The following is a 23,821-nucleotide window of genomic DNA, read 5'->3' as shown; positions in this document are numbered from 1 at the left end:
CCAATCACAAATATTAGACTGAAGGTAATCTAGAAAAGACACTCTCGGAGTCACACCATTCTAAGTCACTTCACCGCGATCCCGGGGACATGCACCAGATGTAGAGAGCACGCCCAGGGGTCAGATGCGACCATGTGAGTTGTCTGCTGGGCTGGACCCACTGGGCTCCTGCTGCTCTCAATCTGTCAGAAAGGCTCACTTGCCCTAGGAATCCACTCGTGGGCAGCCCTGCAGGGCTGGCAGCCAGGCAACAAGATGTCCCTGACAGTCACAGGTGGGCACAGGAACAGACGACACACACGTGCACCTGCACTGCTCTAGCAGACACTACCACCCAGAACCTCTAAACAGGCCTTAGAGATGGACTCCTGGTCAGGCGTGGTGGTGTTCCCCTAAAACCCCAGTGCAAGGGGAGGGGCATGTTCAAGACCCAAACTTAGAAACAAGCATAAGCTAAGACCCCTGTTAATTGTCTGGATCCGAATAATCTGGCCATACTGAAGGTAAATGGCATAGGATCAATCCTGATGACCCACTCAGCACACCTGCACAGGGAAGGCTCAGAATGGTACACAGGATGAGAATGGACACGTGTGCATGTGTGTGCACAGTGTACATACCTCCTCGTGTTTATACTCAATAAAAATGGACAGGGTCTCTAAGCCAGAAACAACAGTGTTTTACCTGCCCTACAAGGGGCTGTGGGGAGCTGCAATACACAACTCTCACGCCCTTCTGCAACTCCCAAACCACAACCATCTCAGTGTTCTGTTTAGAAACAGAACAGGCCAACACATTCCACTATCACTTTGCTCCCCATCCCCACCCCCGAAACCAACGCTGAGACCATGGACTGTCTTGCCACTGAGGATAACAGAAGGGAAGGCAGAAAGGATGTGTCAAAAGGCCAGCACACATGTAGCACGTGTCCCGTGGCCACCATATGTCACTTCACTAGCCTGCTGTTCAGGTCATACCAGACTTTGCATAAGTGTTCCTACACAAATGGAGGTTGTTCAACCATCCCCTTCCCTGTAGGAAAGATGGAAGACACACAAGAGAAGACACACAGTGAGTCCCCACGTTCATGAGCTACTACACCCTGCCCTGGCTTCTGTCTTTCACACCAGTCCACAAATCGTTCTCTTCCTACTCCACACCCATCGTCTCCCCTCCATACTCAACCCAGTCCACAGGGGCACAAGCCAAAAGCATGTACTGTGCTATATATTCTGACCCTGGATTCTAGAAGTTGGTTCAAATCGCCAGTCCACAGGTTTTAGTTCATTTGTAACACGAATCTTACAAGACTCTTATTAATAAAAAACCTGAAGCCAGGTATTGGGGTGAACGCTGAAAGATCAGAAGCAGAACAAGCCACAGTCAGCCTCTCCTCGACAACTCCACAGCTTCCAAAGAGACCTACTCCTGTCTACCCACAGTTCTGTTCTGATTTGCTCTCTCCGCCCAGCTACATCACTTCCTCTTCCTACACAGCTGTCACTTCCTGTCTGTCTATACAGACCTCCAGACCTCCATGGTTAACTAGTTTTGGAATTTAAGGCATGTGCCACCACACCTGGCTCTGTTTCCAGTGTGGCCTTGAACTCACAGGGATGCTGCCTGCCAAGTGCTAACATTGCATGACTTCTGTGTTGTGGTTGACTTTTTCCTCTGATCTCCAGGCAAACTTTATTTATTAAAGCACAAATAAAATATCACCACATTAATTCAACCTAATTTTCAACTCTATCTGTAGAATGAAAAACAAGTTACCCTGTATAGTGCTTTAAGGATGAAACTATGCAAATACCCGCTTACATGATGTCAAGATGGGTCACACCCAACCACAATGCCTAGAATACTCAATTAAAACTATCAACTCCACACCAAGCCACCACAGAAAATAGCTTCTATCTCTGCAGGTCCAAAGACTTATCAAAGTACCAAAGACCCCAAAGTCAGAGCTCCTCTGTGACTGATGCGAGTAGCCTGACATGTCTCCACAACCCATAACAGTGTTGCTACGCATGAAAGTGTGGACATACACACACACACACAGTGATGGGGGCAGGAACTCTCCACGCACTGGGAAAGACACCGGGATGCTCACAATTTACATTCTATGTAAGTGTTTCATTTCACTAACGGCAACAAGAGGGTCCATCTGACAAGTCACATACTATGTCAATTATCTGTTTCCTTACCCAAGTCCTACCACAAGCACCAGGTTGTTGTTGCACTCAAAAAGGCAAAAGGAAAAACAGACGAAACCAATAGCATGAATAGTCCTTTAGTCTCACAGTGTAAGTTAAGAAGACACAAATTTAGCAGGAAAAAATAGCAATAAAAGATAAATTCACAAAGGTTAACAGACACTGGATTTATGGTTCATCTGTTCCATGCTCAGGGCAAGTAATAGACCTTGAAATCTAAAATAGATTTCACATCCTTACGGCAGAGATGTCAGGGTAAAGATCAAACGCTTTACAGGGAATAAATTCAGGAAAGCACTAACAGATTCATAAAAATCTCCGGCTCATCTTTCAATTCTAAAGGATAAATGCAAGGTTAAGTCAACTGTACTTGTGATCCAAAGGCTTTCCACAGTGAGCAGGGGTGGTCTGACTGCAGGGGACAGGCACCCCTCTACAGTCCACATTATGGCCATAATCTGCTCTGCACAGCACAGCCTGACTGGTAAAGACCTCACCTACATTATCTTCTGGGTATTTTCAAAACCACCAACAAACGCTGACCAGGTATGAAAATGTCACTTGATTTCATTACTATCTGCTGTGATCTGTGCCAGATGAAAGGGAAGGAGGGCTCAGATCACCCCACCAAACCACCCCACTAACCCACCGTAGATATAGACCTCTACAACATGACGAGTAGTGGGGATCGATTGACCCGGGGTGAGCTCATACAAGACCGTCAAACAACAATTCACTTTCTAATAGTTTATATATCTGTAAGGATCGGAGACAATTTTAATACACAATAAACAAAATCCTTCCTTTCTACCACAATGCCAATTGTAAGATATAACTGAGAGCGTCCAGTGATAACAGCATCAAAGCAGTAACACACATAGGAATAAACTTCGAAATGTGAAACAGAAATGCAGAAAGAGTCAAGTCTAGTGGAAGACATAATTGCAGAGATGGTTATTTCTGGAAGGAAAAATGCCAACATTATGAAGCAATGGCGTTCCCTTCAGTAAACTACAAATTAAAAGCAATCAAATTCCTATTCTGCCTGTCTTGCAATTTTCACCCACCCCACCCTCCTACCCTGACAGCCATCCCCTACCCCCACAATCACCCCCTACCCCCAGTCACCCTTACCCCCACAGTCAACCCCTATCCCTAGTCACCCCCTACCCCCACCCCCACCCCCTACTCCACAGCCATTTCTACCCCACAGTCACCCCCTACCTGCAGTCACCCTTACCCCCACAGTCACCCCTATTCCTACAGTCAGCCCCTACCCCCAGTCACCCCTACTCCCAGTCAACCCTACCCCACAGTCACCCCCTACCCCAGTCACCCCTATCCCTGGAGAAAAATAACAATAGGCAAAAGGAAGCGAAGACTTAGAACCAATTCTGAGAAACTGCTGAAGTGAACAAGGAAGAACTTTCTCCTTGGGTATCAACACTAAGTCTGGAGCAGAGGCAGAGATACAACTGTTGGGGGGCAGACTGCATGAGTCTGGAGCAGAGGCAGAGATACAACTGTTGGGGGGCAGACTGAATGAGTCTGGAGCAGAGGCAGAGATACTACTGTTGGGGGGCAGACTGCATGTATCTGGGGCTTTGTGGGTACGATGCATCTGTGTTGCAACTACTTGGCCACTGCCGCTCAAGTGCAGATAACTAGTACATAAACAAAGAAGTGGAGCTGTTTTCCAATAAAACATCATTTGTAAAAACTAGATGGTGGGCAAGACTCGGCCCCTGGGCCCCCGGCTGCCCCTGCCTGGTGTAAAGGTGCAGCAGCTACAGCAGTACAGGACTGCAGCAAATGGGAGGGAATGGATAAACACCGGTCTCTCTGGGTAAACACATGCACAGAGTTAACGTGCTAAAAAAGCCTTTCTGTCTGTTAGTGTTAGACACCATCTCTCTACACAGTCCTGCTGGCCTGGAGCTCACTATGTAAACCAGACTGGCCTTGAACTCACTGAGATCCTCCTGCCTCTGCCTCCCAAATGCTGGGATTAAAGGCACACACCAATCAATAGAAAGAGGTTGTCAATCAGGGAGCATGTGGAACAAACTAAAACTGACTCCTACCTCAGCCACAGTAGAAAGGGAAGGTTGTTCAAAGCAGTTTATCACGGGCCCAGAGCGCGGCACGTGCCTTACCTGTATCGCATCAACTTCATTGACTGACGCTCTGTGAGCACACCACACACACATACACCTCAGAGCCTTTGCACATGCTTCCCCCTGCCTTGAGTGTTCTTCCCATTAAGAACAGCACGGTTTCTTCTCACACTTCAGTGTGTCATTTAAATAACCCTCTTGACAGGATCTTGCAGACCAACAGACAGGATGTCTTCTGCATCTGCACTCTGCCACTTGCAACATTCTGCTTTTCTCTGCTGCATTTGTACCACATACCATGCACTATAAACTGTCACACAGCTCTACAGAGGCCAGGATCTTGCCCACTGCTGTATTCCGAATACCCAGAACACTACCTGCTCATATAGAGTGCTCAAGAAAGATTCAAAACAGTGAATGAATGCAGGTACGAGCTAACACACTTTAATAGAGGCAGGGTATTTCAAGTCATCTTCAAGTGTCGTGAGAAAGAGTAAGCAATAAGCCTGTGAACCCTGCTGAAGAGTTTAGACTAAGCATCCTAAGACTATGCTTTCTCAACTTTCCTGCCAGAGGGCACGCACATCGAGCAGATAGAAATGACATATTCAGCCAGCACTAACTACCCAGTGGCAACTGATCTACCACACCTTTACAAGAAAGCAAATCTGAGCACAGCACCAAGCTGCACATGGTGCCACCAGGCTCCTGGTGGCTGGCATGCATGCCTACTGTACTATCTACTGCATTAACTGTGCAGGCCAGCTGCTGCTGAGAGCTAACTCCTTCAGAGAACACATGCACTTAGGAGGCCAAAACGAGCCTTTATTTGCCTTAGTGAGGAAATGACCTGCACATAAATCTTTACTGGAATGCAGGGGGGAAATGGGACAACACCAAGATGGCTTGAGCTGTGGCCCTCCAAGGCCCTTCCTTTTCACTCTCAAACAGGGTCAGATGGCAGCACTGGCCAAGCGGGGAGTAAGTCACACTTTGTGGTGGTTTGAAAGAAAATGGCCCCCAAAGGGGGTGGCACTATTAGGGGGTGTGGCCTTGTTGGAGTGGGTGTGGTCTTGTTGGAGGAAGTGTGTCACTGTAGAGGCCAGCTCTGAGGGCTCATATATGCTCAAGCCATGCTCTTCCTGTTGCCATGCAACACTTCCTGTTGCCTGCAAATCAAGATGTAGGCCACTTGGCTACTTCTCCAGCACCACGTAGACATGCACACCACCATATCACACCATGATGATAGTGGACCAAACCTGAAAAGGTAAGCCAATTAAATGTTTTCCCTTATAAGAGCTGCTGTGGTCATGATGTCTCTTCACAGCAACAGAAACCCTAACTAAGACAGAAGTTGGTACCAGGGCCTGGGGTATTGCTGTGATAGGCCTGACCATGCTTTTATTGGAAAGAATACGGACCTTTGTTGTGGAATATTAGTTGAAGATGTCTTACATTCATTTATGCTATGGAAATATTTGTTAAATGATACAAAGATGTGCTGCATTCTTTTGTGTTGCATTTGTTTAACTCTGTGAAGCTGTGTTTCTTTGCCTGCCTAAAACACCTGATTGGTCTAATAGGGAGCTGAATGGCCAATAACTTGGCAGGAGAGGACTAGGTGGGCTGCCAGGCAGAATAAAAAGAAGCAGGAGAGCAAAGGGAGCAAGAAAAGGAAAAGAAGAAGATGCTAGGGGACAGGCACCCAGCCACACAGACAGCCATGGAGTAAGAAGGAAAGCGAGATATACGGAAATAGAGAAGGGTAAAAGCCCAGAGGCAAAAGGTAGATGGGATCATTTAAGTTAGAAAAGCTGGCTAGACACAAGCCAAGCTAAGGCTGGGCATTCATAAGAAAGATTAAGCCTCCCTGTATTTATTAGGGAACTGGGTGGCAGGACCTCTCCCCAAAAAAAATCCAACAACAGACCTTGGGACTATGGATTAGAAAAGCAGTTGAAGGCTTTAAGTGCTGCTAAATGGGCCATACCAGTTAAAAGCATGGAAGACAGTGTTACTAAGAGTGATTTGAATTGTGGAGAGCTGGCTCAAGAGTTTTCAGAGGAGAAGAATTTCAGCATGTTGCCTAGAGATCATTCTCATGATATTTTGGTGAAGAAAGTGGCTGCCTTTTGCCCTTGTCTGAAATGTTTGCCTGAGGCTAAAGTGAAGGGTTTTGGGTTAATTTCCTTGGCAGAAGAAATCTCAAAAAAGCCTAGTATACACTATGTTGTGTAGTTATTAGTGTTAACTCTAATGAAGATACATAATGAAAAGGGGCGAGCTGAGCAAGAAAAAATATTTGAGAAAAGAAATACCAGAAAATAATAAGCTCTGTATACAAGGAGATAAACAGACTTAAGAAATAGAATAACGAGAGTGACACTATTAGGAGGTGTGGCTTTGTTGGAGTAGGTGTGGCCTTGTTGGAGGAAGTGCATCACTGTAGAGTGGGCTTTGAGGTTTCATATGTGCTCAAGCCACACCCAGAGTCTCAGACCACTTCCTGTTGCCTGCCTATCAAGATGTAGGACTCTCAGCTCCAGCACCATGTCTGCCTACACACCACCAAGTCCCATCATGCTGATAATAGACTAAACCTCTGAACTGTAAGCCAGCCCCAATTAAATGTTTTCCTTTATAAATAGAGTTGCCATGGTCATGGTGTCTCTTCACAGCAATGGAAACCATAACTAAGAAACACTTCCTAACTGCTAGCCCAAATTTACTTTTCCCAGTCCTCCTCCTTATGAGGATAAGATCACATTCCACATGAAATGTACGACCTTAGCTATCAAGTATATGAATTAGTTTAATATTAAAGAAAAAATATTAAAACTGGCTAAATCTTAAAAAATTCTAACAACTTTTCTAAAGGAAAAAAAAGGGCCAGAGCCATAAGAGAACAAAATTAAAAACATACAACAGGGGAGGTGTCCAAGTTATCCACGTGCAGACAAGAGATCTGATTGCTTAATTAATGGAGACAGATAGGTAATACAGATAACTGACTGATACCAAAAGTGGTGAGAACTCATAAATTCAGAATTGCTCCATGGTATGAAACATCATGCAAAGATCAATACCTTTGTTAAACACCAAGAACATCACTGTTCAGAGAAAAACAAGAGACCAATACCACTGATGACAGCCATAAAACCCAGAGTACCTACAAGGAAATCAGCCATCATTTATACTAAAAGTTACAAAATCCTGGTAAAACTGAAGAAAACATGAAACAGAAAAATGCCCCATGTTCATGGACTAGAATATTACTAAAATATCCACGCTACCCAAAGTGGCCACAAGATACAAAGCAATTCCTATAAAAAATATTAACATCTTTCACAGAAATAGAAAAATATTTAAAAATCTGTGTGGAATTCACAAAAGACTGAACAATGAAAAAACTCTTGAGCAAAAGAGGGGAACAAAATCTTGAGGCTCCAATACCTGTCTTTAAAACATACTACAAAGTTGAGAGGTAGTAGCAGGTGGATCTCTGAGTTCCAGGCCAGCTTAGTCTACAAAGTGAGTTAGTTCCATGGCAGCCGAGCCAGCCTGGTCTACAAATTAAGTTCCAAGGCAGCCACCAGGGCTACACTGAGAAACCCTGTCTCATCTCAAAACATAAAAACAAACAGTAAACAAGACAGCATGATACTGGTATTCTCCAGAGTCACAGAACTTAAGGAATGAACCTGTGTTTGTGCGTGCATGAGTACATATGTATGTACATACATACATATATATGAAGGGGATTGTAGCTAGAGTTTTCCTGCCTGGCCCACAGTCAGGACAAATCTCTGACACCCGCCAATCCCACAGCCGCTCAGACCCAACCAAGTAAACACAGAGACTTATATTGCTTACAAACTGTATGGCCGTACCAGGCTTCTTGCTAACTGTTCTTATATCTTAAATTAATCCATTTCTATAAATCTATACCTTGTCATGTGGCTCGTGGCTTACCAGCATCTTCACATGCTGCTAGTAATGGCGGCAGCTGGCAGTGTCTCCCTCAGCCTTCCGCTTCCCAGAATTCTCCTCTCTCCTTGTCCCGCCTATACTTCCTGCCTGGCCACTGGCCAATCAGTGTTTTATTTATGCAGAACGATATCCACAGCAGGGGTTTTATTGGAATGACTTACAGGCGACAGTCCAACTAATCCAAGGATGGTTAGTTGTGAATGGAAAGTCCAAGAACCTAGAGCTGCTCAGTCCCACGAGGCTGGGTGTCTCAGATGGTCTTCTGTATGTGCTAGAATCCTGAAGAAGTAGGCTCCCACGCCAGTGAAGGGATAGATGTGCTGATGAGGCAAGGGCAAGCAGAAGAACAAACCCTTCCTTCTTCCATGGGCCTTATGCAGATTTACAGCAGGAGGTGTGGCCCGGATTAAAGGTGTACCTCCCTACATCAAGATCGGAATCAAAAGCCTGTGTCTTCCTGCCTCAAGATCCAGATCACAGGTATACTCTCCATTTCGGGATTGTAGTTCATTCCAGATACAGTCAAGTTGACAACCAAGAATAGCCATCACAACAACAAGACACACCGGCCAATGAAACAGACGAAGGAATCCAAGAATAAATCTACATAGCTACAGCCAGATTTTCCATAAATGCAGCAAGAATATACATTGGATAAAGTCTCGTCACTAAATGATGCTGGGAAAAAGAGACACATAATACAAAAGCAGAAAATCTCTCTCTCTCTCTCTCTCTCTCTCTCTCTCTCACACACACACACACACACACACACACACACACACACACACACGGAAAAAAAAAAATCAAAGCCTGTGTGTATGCCTCCAATCCCAGTACTCTAGAGGCTGAGGCAAGTGGATCTCTGTGAGTTAGAGCTCCACGTGGTCTACAGAGTGAGTTCCAGGATCCCAGGGCTATATAAGTAAGACCATACCTCAAAAATAAATAAACAACAACTAAATTAATTAATTAATTAAAAAACAATTCAAAATAGGTCAAAGACTTAAACATTAACCCAAAACTATGCAACTACTATGAAAATGTAGGGGAAGTGCTTCAGGGCGCACGTCTGGAGAAGGATTTTTTTGGATATGACCCAAAAACAAACAAAGCTGCAAAAGCCAAATTTGATATATGGTAAATGAGAAGGTTGTATACAGCAAAGGGAACAGTCAATGGAGGGAGAGACAACCTACAGAGGAGAACAGAGTATCTGCAAGCCTCTTCACTTGCCTGGGGACTTATTAAGACACTAAGCAACAAAGAAACAAGCAAGAAAAATGCTATTTAAAAATGGACAAATGTCCTGCATGGACATGGGCTCAAGAGATTTCTTAAGATATTAGACAAATGAGTAACAAGTGCATGAAAAAAAACAAAAGTTCAGCCGGGCGGTGGTGGCGCACGCCTTTAATCCCAGCACTCGGGAGGCAGAGCCAGGCGGATCTCTGTGAGTTCAAGGCCAGCCTGGGCTACCAAGTGAGTTCCAGGAAAGGCGCAAAGCTACACAGAGAAACCCTGTCTCGAAAAACCAAAAAAAAAAAAAAAAACCAAAAGTTCAACATTAGTAACCAAGGCAATGCCATTCAAAGTCATAATGGGACGTCATCTCACCAGGTTAAAATGGCATTATCCAAAAGACAGAAAGCATTGCTACATGGGATGTGGAGGGAAAAAAAAAAAAAACATGTTGCTGGTAGAAGTAAATTAGTACAGCCATTAAGAAACAGCATGGGCTGGAGAGATGGCTCAGTGGTTGAGAGCATGACTACTCTTCCAAAGGTCCTGAGTTCAATTCCCAGCAACCACGTGGTGGCTCACAACCACCTATAATGAGACTTGGTGCCCTCTTCTGGCCTGCAGGGAATACTGTTTACATAATAAATAAATCTTAAATCAAAGTACTGGCCATATCTGAGCAATAATCACTCTTTAGATTTTATCATAGAGAGGCATAACTAAGAGCAATTGACTCAAAGTCTGATAATTAGTATTGTTTTATGAAATTAAAACTGATATTCTGATTATTTCTTTTGTCAATTCCTTATCATTGACTATTGACAACAATTATTCATCACTACTGATGTATGATAAGGAGTGTCAGTAATCAGAATCCTCATGGTCAAAAAAAAAAAGAAAGAAAGAAACAGCGTGAGACTCCTCAAAATCTAGGAAATGGAGCCCTCCTAAGATGCACCCCCTCACTGCTGGGTATACATCCAGAGGGGCTGAAGTGAGGACAGAGGAGGTCTCGGCATATTTACTGAGACATTGCTGACAAAGACAAGCAGTCAGCCTCAGCACGCACCAACAGATAAATGCAGAAGCTGTGGTGTGCCGGGTGGTGGTGGTGCACGCCTTTAATCCCAGCACTCGGGAGGCCGAGGCAGGCGGATCTCTGTGAGTTCAAGGCCAGCCTGGGCTACAGAGTGAGTTCCAGGAAAGGTGCAAAGCTACACAGAGAAACCCTGTCTCAAAAAAAAAAAAAAAAAGCTGTGGTGTATGTACACAGTGAAACGCTCGACAGCCATGACAGAATGGAGCCCTGTCGTCTGCAGCAACACAGACGGAACCAAAGGGCACTGAAAGCGAAATAAGGCACAAAGAGACAATACTGCATAGTTTCGTTTGGTTTTAATTGATACATAGTCATCGTACATATTTTGGAGGTACAATGTGACATCACAGAACATATATGTGTGGTGATCAGATCAGGGTGACTGGCATGTCTGGCACCTTAGAATATTTCCGTGGGAATATTCATAATCTGCTTAAAAGCTAAGAAATTCTTCTCAAAGTACAGACAAGGCATGCTGGTGTGCACCTACACTACCAGGACTTGAGAGGCAGAGGCAGGAGGATTGGTGGCCAGCCTATCCTCCAGAGCAAGCTCCAGGCTAGTTTAGTAAGCTACAGTGTGAGCACTAGACCAGCCTGGGCTACAGAATAAGATCCTGTCCCAAAAAGGACAGAGTATTGGTTAGCAGCGCCTACCAAGGGTCTGAGGGAGGAATGAAGAGGAGATGGTTCCAGAGTCCGGGATAGAGCCGCACAGGAGGAATCCATCCTCGTGTTACATAGGACACGAGGCTCCATATGCTTGACAACAATTACTTGCATATTTCAAATTACCTAGTCGAGAGGACAGTGAATAGGCCCATGGGAATGGTATGACATGCCAATCACTCTGATCTGATCACCACACATGACACACGTGCACTAAGATGTCATGCTGTACCCCCAAAACATGTACAATTACTGTGTGAATTAAATTAAAAATACATTTTTTAAAACTTAAGGCTTATAAATAATGCATATTCTGTCTCCTGCTCTTTGAGAATGCTGTCCGTTTATTATTCTATGCTAAGCTAGTCCAACTGTCTAACAGTTATTTATGGCATTTCACAGGAGGGAGAGCGGTAACTGGAGAGGCACACGACACTGTCACTCACGTCTCAAGTGCACCGTGTTCTCCTGGCCAAAGACTCACAAAGGTATTTGATTATTATCTAAACTCCGGCCTGCTCAACAGTGAGCAGCGTCCTCAGGTACAAACATTTAAAATATGCCACCGTGCTCGTAATAAATGCCTTTTCTGTCACAATGAAACTCATGAGATAACCCTGCAAGGGCAGGGGGACGGGGTAAGGGCAGAATACCAGCCACACTACTGCCAGAAAAGCCAAACCAAACACAAGGAACCAAGTCTCTGTATCCCAGGGACCAAGCAGTGCAGGGCTGTGCCTCTCCCGTGGGTTCAATGCACCATGCAGAAGGACCTAAGTGTAATGGACAAAGGAAGTCTGTAGGTAAAGCGAGAGTACGCTGGAGTGACAGCCACAGGTACAGTGTCTGGCTTCCTTCCCTCTGGAAAGGCAAGTCCACGCAAGGCCCCATCTGCCTGTCCCATGGCCTCCTGGCTCATTCCACTGCTCCAAACCACACTCTCCCCTGAGTACTCAAGTCATGTCCCACTGCAGGACCTTGGAATTTACTCTGCCCTCCCCCTCCCTGACACCTGGGATTCACAGGCCCAACGGCGGTCTTCACTAACTACTGGAGTAGGCCCTTCTAGGATCTGACTTCCCCAGGGGATTCAGATGTCCTCACAGGCCTTGCCACTTGCTGCTATGGGATTCCGAACAGCTTTGTTGACACGCAATTCACATTCCACATCAGCCACCATCTGAAGTATACAATGCAGAGGCCTTAGTACAGTCAGGGAGGTATCTGATTGTCATCGCAATCGAATTCCAGGCCATTTATACCACACTCACCACCAGTCCTGACTTGTCCCCTCCCCCCCCCCTTCAATAGGAGGCCACTGTGTGTATTGTATAGACTTCCACTCAGAGTCCAAGCTTCAGGGCAAAGGACTGCTCACCCTGTCCCAACACTTCCGAGGGCACAAGCCTGGCACACAGCAGGGATGGATATGCAACAGAGGTTCATGGTCCGAAAACAGCCAACAGCCTCAGCGATGTGGGGGTCACTCACAAAGACCTCAGTGAGGACAGGAATGAGAGTGCAGAGGCCAGGACACCGCAGGCTGAGGAAACACGAACAAAGCGTTCGAGACGCGCGGCTCTGAAGGAAGAGTAGATGTGTATACGGCTGAGGGTGAGGCTTGAACTTGTTTAAAATGCTGCTACCTCTCAGAACTTAGGAGGAAGAGGCAGGATCTCAAGATCAAGGCCAGTCCGGGCTGTCTCAAAACAAAAACACTGATGTTAGGCTGGCAGAATCATAAACGATTACAGACTGGAACTTAAGCTCAGACATACATGGGGCTCAGGATTTGAAAAGTACAATATATGATTTTTTTTAGAAACTACAGTAAAATACTCACTTCAAAATGACTTGGGATACAGCATCTTTCAAAAAATGAAGCCAATACTCTGTGAAAACTAAAACTGAAACTTACAACTTCACGTACAAATTAAGTTATTGGCTGTATGAGATGGCACAGGTCTTCTGTGTGTGTAATCAAATTTTTACTTTTAAGGCAAAATTATTAAAACAGAGTGATGTGGGGCTGGAGAGATGGCTCAGAGGTTAAGAGCACTGGCTGCTCCTCCAGAGGACCTGGGTTCAATTCCTAGCACCCACATGGCAGCTCACAACTGTCTCTAACTCTGGTTCCACAGGATCTGGCACCCTCACACAGATCTACATGTAGGCAAAACACCAATGCATATAAAATAAAAAAAAATAAATTATTAAAAAAACAGTGATGTGAAAAGGCTTTTTCACACTGTAAGATGAGGTAGGAGACCCCAAAAGCTAGGTTTACAGTCAGTTCCACACCACATGGCCTTCACTGCCAAAAGTAGACATTTCCTTTTCTACCAAATGGCTAGAGGTGCCCACCTCACAAGGCTGGTGCAAGAATTAAGAGAGGTCAGTGCCTGGGGCATGGTAGGTGACAACTAGGTGCTGGTTACAAGTCAGAGGGAGGGTGGCATCTTTTAAACCTTCTCCCATCACAGCCAAACCAACCCCAGCTTGCCACCCAGGTCAGCAACACCAAAGCAGCTTATATGTCCAGAGAAGCAGGGTCTGACCCAATCAACTACTGAAACTGGGAGAATGGATTCGAACACACAGCACCTCAACTCAGCCATCACCCGCCAGCAGCCAAAGCCACTCCAACAACCAAGGCACTGCCTGACAAGACTAATCCAGCGCCCTGCAGCATGGGAACGAAGGGCAGGAACAAGGGAGGAAAGTGTTAACTTCATTTATTTTCTACGGGAACAAAAAGCCAAAGGAGAGGGTCTACAGAAAAGCACAGACGAGTGGGTCACTGTGTGATGGGATGCACATTTGCATAGAGTACAAGATCCAAACTTAAATCCATCTAGGCGTCCGGCGGTGGGTGCTTTCACCTCACTCTCACAAAAACCAGGGAAGAGGCTGGTAGAAGAAATCAGCCACCCAAGAGGAGGCATGCCATCCAGGACACAGCATCTGTGCCCGCCACTGTCATCTCAAAGGATCCAGTCACTTCAGGACGCACAAGCTGGCTGCGTTCCCAATGTGACAAGGTACAAAGGACTGCTGATTCCGTCTCCTCACCCTGCCTACCATTGAGTACACAGCTCCATGGGGTCAGTCAGAGACAAAATAGCCTTCAATCTCGATGTTTCAGGAGCCAGGTTTAGAGGAAAGAATGTCAGGTCAGGCACGCTCTAGGCCAGAGTCCCAGCTCTGCTGTGTCCCAGCTGAGACACCTCATACATCACCAATCTAACTCACGGTACCTCGGTGCCCCCATCTGTTGAGCCAGAATGACAAGATCCTCTTCAGAGGCTCCGGGGCATCAGAGAGCTGGTACACAAAGCACACTGACAGAGCCCAGCCCACACCACACACCGGTTCCACCTCTCACTATTATGATCCAGAAGAGACCAGGCCTGGACCTGGAACAGCGAGACAGAAAGACAAGTCAGAGGGCTAACAAGGAGCTGTGTCTCTGAGGCCATTAGTACACTATCCCCTGGACTGACCGACAACTACCCTGTCCCATTTCATTGCTCGGGACAAGAAGTCTGGAATAGTTTGGGGAATGGCATCTTTAAAAAAGAGATGTTAAAGATAAATACCTAACCATGACCTAAGACAAAAAATGGGGTGCCGTGGGGCTAACTACATTATAAAAGCTACTGAGCCGGGCGGTGGTGGCGCACGCCTTTAATCCCAGCACTCGGGAGGCAGAGCCAGGCGGATATCTGGGAGTTTGAGGCCAGCCTGGTCTCCAAAGCAAGTTCCAGGAAAGGCGCAAAGCTACACAGAGGAACCCTGTCTCGAAAAACAAACAAACAAACAAACAAACAAATAAATAAAAGCTACTGAGTGGCTCTGAGGCAAGCCTCATGTTCTGACATTTTTCTAAAATGTTCTTAGACATCAACTATATTTTAAAACTTGCAAGAGTATTTCCACGTAACACCTATCTAAGATAAAACCTCAGCAGCTGAAACTCTTTCCACAGCAAATAAGAAAGTGCAGAGCACTTTTCCGGGCCACAGTTCTCCAGCGCGGTTGAGTTCCCGTTGTCACTTCAGGTGGCCCTGCCAAGCGAGGAGGGCTGTAGAGCCGGCTGCAGACCTCAGGCAGTCTACCGGCCACACCATTCCAAGAGGAGGAGTCTAAGGCACAGGACAGGACAGTGCCAGCGGGCTCTGACCTGCCACTCACAGGCCAGGACAACATGCTCCCCCAGAGAAGTAAATGAAAAGCCCGCGTGCGAAGTTGAGACCCGTCCACTTGTAGCGTGGAGCACCCCAACTCTGGTGTCAGAACGCCCAGTTCAACCTCAAGCCACTGTGCAAAGGCTTCATGACCTTGAGGCTACCCTTCCTGTATTCTAGCTTCCTCACCTGTGAAATGGGGATGCAGCAGATCTACTTGGGGCGGGGTGGAGAACACAGGGGTAAGAGAAGAGGCCTTAGCCCAGCCATGTCCCTTTACCTCTCTCCCAGTGTCCCATCTCCCCTTCCCCCCTGTGCTTCCTGTCCACTCAGGCGTTCTGCAGGTACTCTGTACCTCACCTCCCCCTGCACTCGGCTCCCCACACGCCCACCTGGCGGCCACAGGTCTGCCCACCCCCTTTGTCCTCTCAAGGCCACCCACCCCTGAGCCCAGTTTTATCCGTCCCCAGTGAAACACCAAAAGTAGCTAAGCTGACAAGGTATAACTACTGAGCCTTCTGGGAAGTCTGGCTGTGTGCCTCCTCCTGGGTCCAAACACATTGCACAGCCATGAACCCAGCAGCCACCTTTCACCCCTCACCTGCACGCTCCCTGTTCCCTCCACACTCTCTGAAAAGCAGGCTCCGAGGGACCTGAGTAGCACACCTGTCGCCCAAATAACAGAATGTCTCTTTTCCTTGATGGTTCCTGCGAGGCCACGCCAAGCAAGGAGGCCATCCTTACAAATGAGCAGCAGCAGAAGCGCCTCGGGGGGCTCAGCTCATGGGTTCCTTGGGAACATCTCTCAACTCTCCTCCCTCATCCCAGGCTCTTTGCTGTCCCTCAAATCAGGCCTGCCCACCCCACACCGAAAGCCTGGATGCTGGTATCCACCCCCCCCATGCAACCGCGCGCGCGCGCGCGCGCGCGCGCGCACGCACACACACACACACACACACACACACACACACACACACGTCCTCTGCTTTATTTTTCTCATCACCACAAAACACACCTGGTTATTATCTGCCCCTCACCCATACCAGAATGAAAATCTTCAGAAAATGAAGAGCTGGGCCTTGTACACGGTACGTACTCAATACACCTGGTGACTGTCAGCTCCATGCCCCAGAGATGGCAAGGGTTTTTTTTAGTTTTTTTTAAGACAAGGTTTCTCTGTGGACAGCCTTGGCTGTCCTGGGACTCACTCTGTAGACCAAGCTGGCCTTGAATTCACAGAGATCCACCTGCCTCTCCCTCCCAAGTGCTGGGATTAAAGGTGTGCGCCACCACCGCCGCCTGAATGAGAAGGCAGTTTTTATACATGAGATCTCTGAGCACGAAATAGCTGAGTAACTCACCTACAATCTTACAAATAATGAACGGCAGAGCAAGGATGTGAAGCCAGACATTCTGACTCAAGGGGCTACACCTACCAAGCCCTTTCCTACTTCCCAAACTGCCTTCCATGAAGCATGAAGCAATGGGAAGACACCAGGGCATCCATGAGCAAACAGTGGTGGGCCATGTCTGCGGGCCGAGAAAAGAAACCCACTGGACAATGGCTGGGGTAACCATTCCCTGTGGTGAAAGCACCAATCGTGAGATGCATGGTTCATACAGCGTGGACAGTTTCCTTCCACCCAGTGTATGTGATGCTGTAATAGCCTCATGAAAAGAAAAATAGCCAAGCATTAACATGAAGGAGACCACAGACACATCGGAAGAGCCAAGTGTCTGGAAGTGGGGTCTAGGGGAAGTGCTGACTGGTGGGCAGGACATGGGGAGGTTCTTGGAATATGTTCTACATCTTGGCTTACAAGTTGCTCTGCCCGGGTATTTATTTACCAGTCTATCCAACTATACACTTAAGTGTCTATAATTTCACAACATGTAAATTATAACCTCAATAAACTTGACCAGGAAAGCTTTAGAACTATCATATTATCATATCTAACATATCATATTCTGGCTAAAAAAAATACCCCACCCCACCCCCCAAAAAAACACAAATAGTTAGAATTCTCGAATCAGAACATGCACAGGGAGTTAGGGGCCAGCTTCTGATCATTCCACCTCCTGAAGCGGGTTTCTCAGAGAAGTAAGAGGCTGGCCATGAGTAGGGACAGGAGTACACAGCTCCAGGTGACAACCAGAGTCCTGAGCCCCCGCCATGCTGGCTCCCACCAGTGACATCACATGTGACATTACATGCACCCTTCGACCGATCACCTCTAAGTGGAGCTGCACTGAGAGGATACAGCTGCTCTTCTCCACAGAGCCTCTGCCAGGCTACCGGACCAGTGACGGGGCTATGCCTGAGCTCTTAGTTGGCAGCATTGGAAACCAACTGTGGCGAGCCTCAACGGAAAAGCGTTGGTTTTGTTTGGGTTTTCGTTTTAAATACAGCACTAGACTCACTAGGAAGACTAGAAAGCCCGGCCTGCCGAGCGCACAACTGCAAGAGTCCCCACAGGCACATGGCGACATTCCTCCTGGACGGCCAGGACTGCACCCAGCCTCTGAAACCAACAGAGCCGCCTTGGATGAGCACCACAATGGTTCTCGGCAGGCTACAGCTTTCTTGCCTTTGCTGGCCTCGGCCTTCAGGTTGTACAGAGGAGGAAGGGTGCTTCCGATCAGCTCGCTGCTAAGGTAAGGATCCCTCACCAGGCTGAGCCTGAACCCTCAAGGAGAGACAGCTGTCCCTGTCAGGATGCTTCGCTCCCCGCTCTGCAAGCCTTGCTGATACAAGCAGCAGGTAGGAAAAGAAACCACCAACACTCCCCCCTCCATCCCCCAAAAAACCCGAGAGGTGGTGCTACCCAGGGGGAGGGGTCTTTTTCCTATCATCTAGTGTTTTATTCCATATAGTCACTAGTTTCAAAATGACAGTCTGACTTTCTAAAGTGAAAATAACTCATTTAACATTTTTTTTTTAATTAAAAGAAAAGCAAATCAAACCTCAGGTACCAGGCACTCTGCAGAATCATGGACACTCCAGGAGGGGGAAAAAAAAAGCACACAATCCTATTTAAAAATGCATTTTAGTGTTGTTCTTCCTAAGACACCATCCTATTTAAAATGCATTTCAGTGTTGTTCTTCTAAGACACATTTTTTTAAAAGTGTGTTCTTAAAATAATAATTCTCAAGAGGTACTTGTAACCTGAATTTCACAGTAAGAACAAACTGCAGGAAGCAATTAATACCAGCTTGGGCTCCCAACCAGAGTTCTCTCCTGTCAACTAAGCTTGAACGTACACACTGTAACACAGTAAGTGGAAGAACACTGACAATCTCACTGTACTGCTTTCTGTGTTTATGTGCATGAGTACTCTACCTGCATGTATGTCTGTGCATGTGTGTGCCTGAGGCCCTCAGAGGCCAAAGAAGGTGTCAGATGCCCTGGAACTGGAGTTAGGGACTGTGGTTAGCCACTACGTAGGTGCTGGGAACCAAACCCAGGTCCTCTGCAAGAGCAGCCAGTGCTCTTAACCATTGAGCCCTCTCTCCAGCCCATATCTCACTTCATGAAATAAAGCCTTAAGACCAGGATATGGTCCTAAAACAGAAAAAAAGAAAATCAAAATAATGTCAACCTATCTCCCAAACAAACCCAGTGACAGCTCTTACCTTCTGCCCCAAACAGACTCTTCCTAGTCCCTTACACATACCAGCATTTCAATCTCTCTAGACTAGACATTCTTCAATCAAAATTAAAGGTTACATATAGCTGTATTATGGTTTGAGTATGAAATGCCCCAAAAGGTTCATATCTCAGATGCTTGGTACCCAGGTAGTGGTGCTGTTTGTAGGTTAAAAACTATGGGACCTCTGGAGGAAGTGGGTCACTGGCAATGGGTCTTGGGGAGTGTAATATTGTCCTGGCCCCTTACTGTCATGAGCTCTGAGGGCAGGTAGGAAGGAGGGAACCTTCCAAGGAGAGAAACTAGACCTCAACTACAGAAGCCATTCCACACCACTAGGTTCCTATGTGTTTGGTTTGTTTTGTTTTGTAGACAGGGTTTCTCTGTGTAGCCCCAGCTGTCCTGGATCTCGCTCTGTAGACCAGACTGGCCTTGAACACAGAGATCTGCTTGCCTCTGCCTCCTGAGTTCTTGTTCTGAGGAGGCCATACTTAACTGAGGACCTGGAAGCCCTGGAGGTTTTTAAGTAGGAAGGAAATATTAAAAGCAAAGATTTTTTCGATTGCTGAAAGACCAACACAGCACAGGCTAAGCCTCTCACAGGATCGCTGGTTATCAGAAAGAAGGCGGGGTCAGACCCACGATGGCAGTAATGAGTTGGGGAGAGAGGATAATTGTAGAGGCTGGAAACAGATACTGCCTGTGGTCCTTTATCTTGTCACTATCGTCCCTGGATTGGCGTCACCTAAGAGGCACACTGTGCATCTCTGTGAGGGTCTTTTTCAGAGGGCTTAATAGTGGAAAGAAGACCCACCGTGAACGTGGGCATCACCTTCTCATGGGCTGGGTCCATGAATGAACTGCAAAAAAGAGGAAAGTGGTGGAGAGCCAGAATCCTCGCTCCTTGCTGTAGATACAATGTAACCAGCCACCTCACACTCCTGCAACATGCTATAGATACGATTTGACCAGCCACCTCACACTCCTGCCACATGCTATAGATACAATGTAACCAGCCACCTCACACTCCTGCCACATGCTATAGATACAATGTAACCAGCCACCTCACACTCCTGCCACATGCTATAGATACAATGTAACCAGCCACCTCACACTCCTGCCACATGCTATAGATACAATGTAACCAGCCACCTCACACTCCTGCGCTACAGCCACAGCGTGAGCGAGAACAAACCCTTCTTTCCTCAAGGTGCTTTTGTTAAAAATTTGGTCACAGCAACAAGGTTAAGTATTGAAAACACAGCCGCTCCCTTCCGCTACCAAATAGAGGAAAAGATGGGAAATATCTAGGCTCCAGGCTCCAAAAGAGGGTGACTAAAATTACTGCGGTCTAACCAAACGCACAAAATCAACTGGTGTCGGTTCCCTCTTGCCTCGTCTAACCACAAAGCTGGGGCCAAATAAACAGCCTACTTCCGATATATGGAAGTACCTGGATACAACCTGAAGTCTAGACGGCCCTGGGAGTCAGTACTTATCAAAGACGCGCTGACAAGCCACGAAGTACCAGGTTTCTGACAGACTGGGTTCTGCTGCTGTGTCAGCGGGATTACTGGCTATTAATTATTAGCTACAATTACATGGATGACCACGACGGTGATTAAGAGGAGAACGATGCAAACATAAAAACAAGAAGGAAGGAAGTTATAACAGCTCAAGATAAAAACAAAGGAGATAATGGTAAAGTTTGAAGTAAAAAAAAAAAAAATACCATCAAGCACCAAGTAGGGGCCTTCTATGAGCCAGGAATAGAAAATGAAGAAAGTCAATGTATACAAAGATACGGGGAGCTTTCTTCTTTGGTACAGTTATGGACAAGTCTACTGTGATGGCCATCCTTGGTTGTCAACTTGACTACACCTGGAATTAACTAAAACCCAAAATAGAGGGGCACACCTACGAGGGCTTTTTGCTTAATTTGTGAGGGATTTTGCTTACTTTGAAGTGGAAAGATCCACTTCTCATCTGGATCTTTCAGGTGGGAAGATACGCCTCTAATCTGGGCCACGCCTTCTGCCGGAAGCCTCTAAGGACATGGAAGAAGGAAGCTTTCTGCTCTTGGCCTGCTTGTTCTTGACTCACTGGCAAGTCCATTCCTTCACTGGCATTAGTGCCTACTTCTTTGGGATTCCAGTATATACTGAAGACCAGCTGAGACTTCCAGCCTCAGGGACTGAACAATTACTGGATTCTTGGACCTTCTGTACATAGGCAGCCATTGTTGGATTAACTGGACCACAGCCTGTAAATCACTCTAATAAATGCCCTTGAGATTAATTCTATAAATTCTGTTATTCTAGAACCCTGACTAATACAACTACCTCTCCCAAAAAAAAAAAAATCCTTTCTGATACCAGAGTCAAAAATCTTTGATAAAATATTTTTTAAAAAACTGTTCAAGCCGGGCGGTGGTGGCGCACGCCTTTAATCCCAGCACTCGGGAGGCCAGGCGGATCTCTGTGAGTTCGAGGCCAGCCTGGGCTACCAAGTGAGTTCCAGGAAAGGCGCAAAGCTACACAGAGAAACCCTGTCTCGAAAAACTAAAAAAAAAAATAAATAAATAAATTAAAAAAAAAAATAAAAAACTGTTCAAATGCATAGTTAAATCCAGAAGAAAATTAAGGACCAAAAAGCAAAGGTCCCCAAAAACTAGAGAAGAAAGAGCAGGCTTGATACTACCTAGGGCTTTGGGGGCTTACAAACTGGATGGAGAATCTGTGTGGAAAGAGCATTTGTCCTTCAGAATATGATGGGAACAAACGAAAATAAAAGAAATGTAGACTAATACTTGTAGATGTAATTCTGAAGGTCTTCTTAAATAAGAAACACAGAGCCAAATGCAGAGTTAAAAGCCCAGAGGTCAGAGAGCAGTAGTCAAGAGCTGAGACCACCTTCTTACCACCCGATGCCACTGCCATCCTTCCCCTGAGAAAGAGACCTACTTCCTGTGTGCCTGTATTTTTATTGACTTTCTGTTCTGCCTTCTCATTGGTTCTAAACCCAACCACATGACCTCCTCATCACTGCCTGTCCATACAGACCTCCAGGTCTCTATGGTTGATATTGAGATTAAAGGTGTGTGTCTCCATGCTGGCTGTGTCCTTGAACACACAGACTCTGCCTGCCAAGTGATTGGATTAAGGGCATGTGCTACCACTGCCAGACTTCTGTTAAATGGCTTGCTATTAGCTCTGACCCCCAGGCAACTTTATTTATTAACATACAAATAAAATCACGTTTCAGCACAAATATCACCATAAATACTTTCTTTAAATCTTGAAGATAGTTACAGATCTCATGCATTTTTTTAGCCTTATCATTTGGCAAGAGCAAATCCCAGCATTAAATATTTCTTTGAAAATTTTCCATAATATATATATTACAAGAAGTTCCTTAGAGATTTTGCAGCAGATGTTAAGTCGAAATGGGATAGACATAAATCGTTTCCTCCAAACAGCACACACTAGCCAGTCTCTCAGACCTTATTTTAAAAGTCATCCTGTAATGGATAGAGAGATTGGCTCAAGTTAGAGTGCTTAGTGCTCATGCAGAGGCTCTGAGTTCCATTCCCAGCACTCATGCTGAACAGCTCACAACCACCTATAACTCCAGTTCCAAGGGATCCAATGCCCTCTTCTGATCCCCAATGCATCTGCACACATGTGCACATACTCACACATATACGTAGTTGAAAATAATAAAAATAAAATTTAAAAAAAAACATTGTGAAATACATATGCAAGTTCAGTACTGTCTTAACTGTGTGGAGTGATTTCTAAATCTTAAAACTTGTCTGCAAGATGTTTACCATCCAGTCACTAAAACACCCCTCTGGTGACTATTATCAATAGTTTCATAGTACCTGATACACCACACAAAAATAATCAATCACCTCTGAGCCAATCTTATAGCCCCTACATTAGATTTGGGGGTCATCCACTAAAAAGAACTAGGCAAGGATGTGGTGGCTGTAAATCCACAAACTCAGGAAGACCTGTTATAGTCAAGAGGACTTTGCAGCCTGGCAGCTACAGGGCCAACAATAGCCTCATTTGCTCTGCACTTACATAAAAGCTGAAGACATCACTTTCCCTTTGTTCACCTTTGGAGTTTCATTTCAGGTTCGGGCATGAGACTATTTCAACCCCAAATTCCATTTAGCTGCTCTTCTCAATTCACTTAAAAAAAAAAAAAAAAATCCCCTAGTTCTTGGGCAAACCAAACAGCCCACAAAATACCAGCGCAGTTATCTGTATTTTCTTCTGCAGGGACAGACGTGTCTCTACTTAGTTCCCATACTTATGTAAGGCTGTACACTTCACCCTTAGGCTTCCATACGCTGGATCCTCTCTAAAGGCTCCACGCTAAACGTTGCTTCAGTGTGTGTGTGCAGGATGGTTCACGACTAAGCATTCGCTCCGCAAGGCTACCCAGATGCAGGGGAAAATAATTAACTCAGAGAAAGGCCAGGGCTTGGCCTGGGCTCTCCCTCTGCGACGGACACTGTCCCAAGGAACCCGGGAGAGGAAGCATTGGATCTCCGCGGCATAAAGCACGAGTTGGCCAAGCAGGGAGGCTCTAAGGGGCGCGCTGCATTCTGGGACTCGTTTCCACAGTTACCCACGTGCACCCA

The 23,821-nt window shown here is 46.1% G+C and overlaps 1 protein-coding gene across 12 annotated transcripts in view; it reads right to left on the bottom strand.

Moving 5' to 3' along the window:
* The window catches only part of Dcun1d4 (defective in cullin neddylation 1 domain containing 4), a 95,518-nt gene that overhangs the window by 60,454 nt on the left and 11,243 nt on the right, over positions 1 to 23,821 (bottom strand). Inside the window, exons 1-2 of one of the 12 annotated variants that reach the window (XM_059275995.1) lie at positions 23,256 to 23,725; positions 21,127 to 21,442 (exon numbers count right to left, since the gene is read on the bottom strand). The exons of 10 other annotated variants lie outside the window; for them this stretch is intronic. The gene's annotated coding sequence lies outside the window, so the exon portion shown is untranslated. Of the gene's footprint in view, positions 1 to 21,126; positions 21,443 to 23,255; positions 23,726 to 23,821 lie in introns of those variants that run through there. One more of the 12 variants, XM_059275996.1, reaches the window with a different exon arrangement.

Source organism: Peromyscus eremicus, chromosome 10, assembly GCF_949786415.1.
Source record: "Peromyscus eremicus chromosome 10, PerEre_H2_v1, whole genome shotgun sequence".
NCBI classification, from domain to species: Eukaryota; Metazoa; Chordata; class Mammalia; order Rodentia; family Cricetidae; genus Peromyscus; species Peromyscus eremicus.
This window is presented reverse-complemented; position numbering and strand designations above follow the sequence as displayed.